The sequence below is a fragment of the Erythranthe guttata genome, chromosome 12 (assembly GCF_056151865.1).
Source record: "Erythranthe guttata isolate IM_541 chromosome 12, IM_541, whole genome shotgun sequence".
Classification (NCBI taxonomy): Eukaryota; Viridiplantae; Streptophyta; class Magnoliopsida; order Lamiales; family Phrymaceae; genus Erythranthe; species Erythranthe guttata.
The window spans coordinates 4,095,597-4,101,037 of NC_142544.1; the positions used below are offsets into that span (position 1 = coordinate 4,095,597).

At 44.2% G+C, this 5,441-nt stretch overlaps 1 non-coding gene across 1 annotated transcript; it reads left to right on the plus strand.

Moving 5' to 3' along the window:
* Positions 1-3,412: 3,412 nt before the first annotated feature.
* Positions 3,413-3,484, plus strand: TRNAE-UUC (transfer RNA glutamic acid (anticodon UUC)). Its single transcript has one exon. It is a non-coding gene; the product is annotated as a tRNA-Glu (tRNA).
* Positions 3,485-5,441: the final 1,957 nt, after the last annotated feature.

Consider the following 5,441-nt stretch of genomic DNA (forward strand, 5'->3'; position numbering starts at 1 on the left):
TTATGTTTTCGGAATATCACATGTAGAGTTTTTTAGGGGAGAATCACTCGGCGCGGGGCCTCCCGTGTGAGGTCAGGTCAGGTGATGGTCAACAACTCAGGCAGGAAATGCTGAGAAGCGGCTAACGATGCAAGAGCTCTTTTCCCTTTATACGCTCTAAAAAAAAGGGGTATGTCGGGTTTTTGGACCCTATGTTGAGTAAGGGTTCCAAAAGTGATAGGTATGTCTTGTTTCTTGGCACTCTCTTTCTATATTATGCCAACCTAAAAAGAGCGATTGAGAGTGGATTTCAGGTTCGATAGTGTCGAGAAGGTATTAGCCACCGGTGACCGTACTTTCGTAAAAGCACCATTGGGCGGTGGTTCCTCTCCTTCCTCTTGAACCTCGAACAAAAAATAGATCTCGCCATCAGCTCGACTAAGAGTTCCGAATTGAAAAAGTCAACTGAACTTGACTTAAGACGAAGGAAGAGAGTGCCGAAAAAAACCGCTTTCTTAAGGCTTCAAACTACTAGTCATTAAGACTACTATGAAAGAAAAGTAAGGAAGTCCTTTTCTTGACTTGGCCTGCGTGCATTATAATTATACCGACCCCCTTTTTAAAGAACTTTATTTCAATCTCAACAAAGAAATGAAAGCATAACTCTTTGCTTCTTGTCCTCTTACTCTTTTAGCCTACCTTGTGGAGGTCTCTCGGGTGTCTACGGCAGATCCTATCAGTCTCGTGATGAAGATCATTTCCGATCTTCCACTAAGAAAGGTATCGTCACGACAACTCAATTTGTCCGGTAAACTACTCGGGGCTCCCCATGGTTTAGTAAAAGGGAGGGGAGATTTTCTCTTCATCCGGGGGTTCATTTCATTCATTATGAACTCAAAAGTGGTTGGCTGATTAGTGAGGTCTTAAAAACGTCATAGAATAAATGATCGGCCATTCCATTTTTGCTTTCAGCAAGTAGGCGAGGCGAATCTATGCTTTCTATGTTTCAATCGGATACCAATTGCTTGGATGCGTTTGAACTCGAGATGACTTGCAGAAAAAATGCTTTCTAGGTTTGTCTTGTGTCTCCGAAAGAAATGGTCCATTTATTGATGGGCGAACGACGGGGATTGAACCCGCGCGTGGTGGATTCACAATCCACTGCCTTGATCCACTTGGCTACATCCGCCCCTACCCCCACACAGGTTTAAGTCTCCATCTACGATCAGATCCTTTCTGAACTCCCCTATGACTGCTATCAAAGAGAAGCTTTTTCCTAGACTCTAGTTGCAGGTCTTGGCTTTCGGAATTCTTAGGGGAAAGAAAGCTTCAAGAAGTAGAAGCTTCCTGGCAAAGCTTCAAACAAAGAGGTTGGGCTGTTCACTTCATTGATTTGATTTCACTTTACTTAAGATTCAAGATAGGGGCCGGGCGGGCAGTGAAGGCTCATTTAGTAGACAGCGAGCGAGCAGCAAGCACCTACTCCTATCAAAATGAAAAGCAGCAAGCGGAACTTGAAGAAGCCCTTTTCTACAAATCTTTCTATAATATGTTGAGAAGCTCTTCGAGCTTTCTTCGCATGCTTGAGCGCATCCCCTTTCTATTAGTAAGGTTGTCAAAGGGCTTTCCTTTATGACTAAACTAATTAAAAAAATAGGGGTAGGGGGTGCTAACGAGCAAGAAAACGGATGCGCTAACGCGCCTTTACTAAGAAACTAATCTAAATAGAAATAGAAGGCCCTTCTTGCTTTAGTTTTCAATAAGTTCGCTAACGCGCCCTTCCTTCAGCTGGCTTCGCCCTATCTATTCATCTCTTTTTTCAAATGGATATTTAGGGATCTCTCTTGTTCATAGATCTTGAAAGCAGATCAATATCCATTTCTCAATAGATCTATCTTTCGATAGAAAGATATAGATCTCTATACTATATGGATCTATCTCCATATCGAAAGATGGAAGAACCAACACAACAAGGGCGTAACCAACGGAAGGTTCTCACCCTGTCCCCGACATTGTTCTCCAACGATGTCCCCTGGGCGAAAGGAGCCACCATTCTCTTTCTTTCTTCAATCGTTCCGATCAGGACACGTGGGTTGGTTCGTTTCGTCCTCCTATACTACGCAATTCTCTGTCTTCGTTCGTGATCATGTTGGGCGAAAGTTGTATAGGAGCGGCTGTGAAAGGGCGATTTCCCCCTTTCCATTGAAGAGCAAGCTACCTTCCCCACCATTCTGGCCTATTATTGATTGATAGGGATTTGACCGATGCTGAAGGTAGCTTGCTTACCAAGCCACCCACTTGAGAAGCTAGTCGCCAGAAAGAAGCGACGAGGAAGCGAAGCTGTCTACGAAGCATCTCCCCCTTTAGTCGTAAGACTCGGCTCGTCGCTACTTTGATTCAAAAGGTAACCGACGGTTCCCGACTTTCTCCGCTTTCCGCAACCGTAACCATTTGTCATTCCGATTACTTCATCCATAAACCTTTTTTTATTATTTCAAAATAGCGATACGCTCTAAGTCAAGGATAAGCTTCCATTCTAGAAGCGGTAGCTTCCCGCCTCCTTCGGTGAGAAGTTCCCTTCCCTTTTCTAAAATGACTGATTGGTCTGCTCAGCAAAGGTACAAAGTGGACTGCAGTTTGGCTGACCCTCTTCTTCCCATTCGGGTTGGGTTGACCCAGAAGCACAGTAAGAAGGAATGGAACCACTGGAGAGTCATCTGCAGTTCACACTTGGGCAAAGACGACTTACTTTTTGGAAGCGGAACACGAACCGATTTACGCTATTCCGGGTTCTTATTGAGCGTAGCGAAATCAAGGTTTATGATAAGGTCAGCGAAGTTTCTATGGTGTTCTACCTTTGCGTAGTCTCGGTCCACAGTGTAAGGCTCCGCACCTGAGCCTCGTTAGACTCAGCTGAAGTGTAAGGTATAAGTGAAGAGAATAGAAGAGATGAAGTCCGTCACTTAGCCTAGTCTATATCCACAGCTGACGCAACTCCGTACCGACGCCTCACTACTCCAACATTAATGAACTTAACGGCTAAGCGATTTCATAAGCTGAGCTTTCCTTAACCAGCTGACCTTACTTCGTAACCTCAACCTACTTATTTTTCTTACTGTAGCATAGGCCTTCGCCACTTCAAATGGGCGCTTCGCCCCTCTTTTTTTTTTTATTCGAAAGAGCGGGGTCTTACTTATTCAGGGGGGATGAAATAAAAATAAAGGGATCAGGGGGCTTTATGATCGGAGAAAGAGAAGGGGCATGGTTGGTGTGTCACTGGGTCGGTGAGGGAACCCGTAGGAAGGGTGGACGACCCGCCGAATTCACATCATAAATCGCCAACATGAACACAAACGAAATCTTGAATTGCGTATAGAAACAAAACGAACCACTTCTATTCTCGGAGCTGAGGTATATGAAGAATGGCTTTTTGGTCCCTTTCGTCCAGTGGTTAGGACATCGTCTTTTCATGTCGAAGACACGGGTTCGATTCCCGTAAGGGATAGGTACTCATTCCCGGCCGCTTTCAGTTAGTGTTCATTGCTGAGTGATCGCTCGCTATCTGGCTGGAAAAGGTGGTCCGGAAGTTCCTCTCTCCCAGCAAGCAAGACGAGATCACCATTTATCTAAGTAATGGACTTCCTTGAATTCTTCCTTAGCCAACGATGTCCTTTCATCTCGAATCTCCGACAGACAGAATCTCCATGCATGCGTTCTTTCTCTTCTCCCCTCAGCCATACATCTCTTTTTATCTCTTGATTTTGATTTTGGCCGTTTGTTTTTGTTAGGCATTGAACCCCACCTTAGGTGCTGAGTGGTGTCCTCTCCTCCCTAATACCTAAATACATAATTCCGTCTATGGAGCCTAAAGCTTCAACCATGGCATGGCAGTAAGCAGTAAGTTGGCCTAGTCTCTCGCCCAGCCTTCGCCTTCTTCATTGGCCGAGTTGAAGCGTTCAACGGTTCTTCACCACCCTTCTTGAACAAGGTTGAGCTTGTGAAATTGAAGCTAATGCTATGCCCCTTGTTCAAGAGAAAGCGAGGACTTTCTTTTAGCTTAGCTACCGGCCCAAACAAAAAAAAGAGATTAGCCTCTTGATCGATCGATTGATTGGATCGAAGTACGAAGGGGTTGATTGAAGTGTGAGATCAGCCCAAGACTAAGGCCGAGCAACTAGCTGCTGCAGGATTGGACGTCTATCTATCTCACCACGCTCCCCTACTCCTAACAAGGCCGGCGGAAGGAATGCTCTGCTCATCTTTCTTACGGCTCATTACCGCAGCGCTCGAAAACCAACCCCTTCGCCTTTCTTCCATTCAAAAAAAGGTCGTTTTTCTTTCCTATTCTTATTTGTAAATAACGTCTTGAAGTGAAGCGAAGGCATTATTGAAGGAAAGAGATGGCGGGTCGGTCAATTGCATTAGGTAGGAGATGCAGGACCTGTCTTAACCGCAAGTGCATTCGCTATTCGATTCCATCCTCAATCCCACAAAATTTGGATTCCTTTGTATCTCTTCTTTACTTTTAAGTGAGAAGGGGGGTGACAAAGGGTATACTTTCTTCTCTCTATGTCGCCGTCTCATCAATGAGCGTAGATTAATTAATAGATATGAGATATAGCTTTTGTGCTTGTCAATCTCTATCCCATTCTTCAGGTATAGTTTTCTTTGATCACAGATCGACAGGTGATCCGTCCTTTATCCCCCTTTCGTCATAAGGCGCGGTCTGACTCTGATAAAAACCATTCCTGTGTTTAGGTCCCTACTAAGCAGAATTCGTAAACTATGCAAAGGCTATTTGAAGACTTTTTCAAAAGTTTATAGCAATAAAAGCAAAAACAATTCTCAACGCCCTTACGAGGTAGTGATGAGTTAAACTACTCGTGTTGGCATGGAAGTAAGCCCGGTAAACTGATTCCATTCTGCTACTAGGGTTCCAAACCTTCCCCTTAGCTCTATAAAGACCTTTTCAACTAAAAAAAAGATGCTAAAGCTATTTATAGTTGTTCGGAAGGATTCGTTTACTTCCTGCAAATTGCTTATGTAAGAACTAGTAGAAAGAAAGGAATTTAGAAAAAAAAAAAGAATAAGGGCAGCATTGATAGATCGTTGAATGAGAATGCTTGAATGGGAATCGTCTTAGCAACTGGCTATAGACATGAGTCAAAGCCGCCGAGAGAGGGACGAGCAAGTGACAGATTGGGATCCAAATAGGTAGGCCTTTTCTGAGCGGTCATTTAGAGGCCTTGTTAGCGACCCATCATTCTTCCCTAAGCTGTCAGAGTCCGATCGAAGCGAGCAAGAGATAGAAGAATCATCGCTCATAGATGTGAATTGAGAAAGCAAGCCCTAATTCTTTTTCATTGAATTAGGCTCTATAGTCGTCTGGTCCCTGTACCTGGTAAGGTCTGATTGTTATCTGTAAGTCTTGTTTTGACCGCGGGAAGGTGCACTTTGCAAAA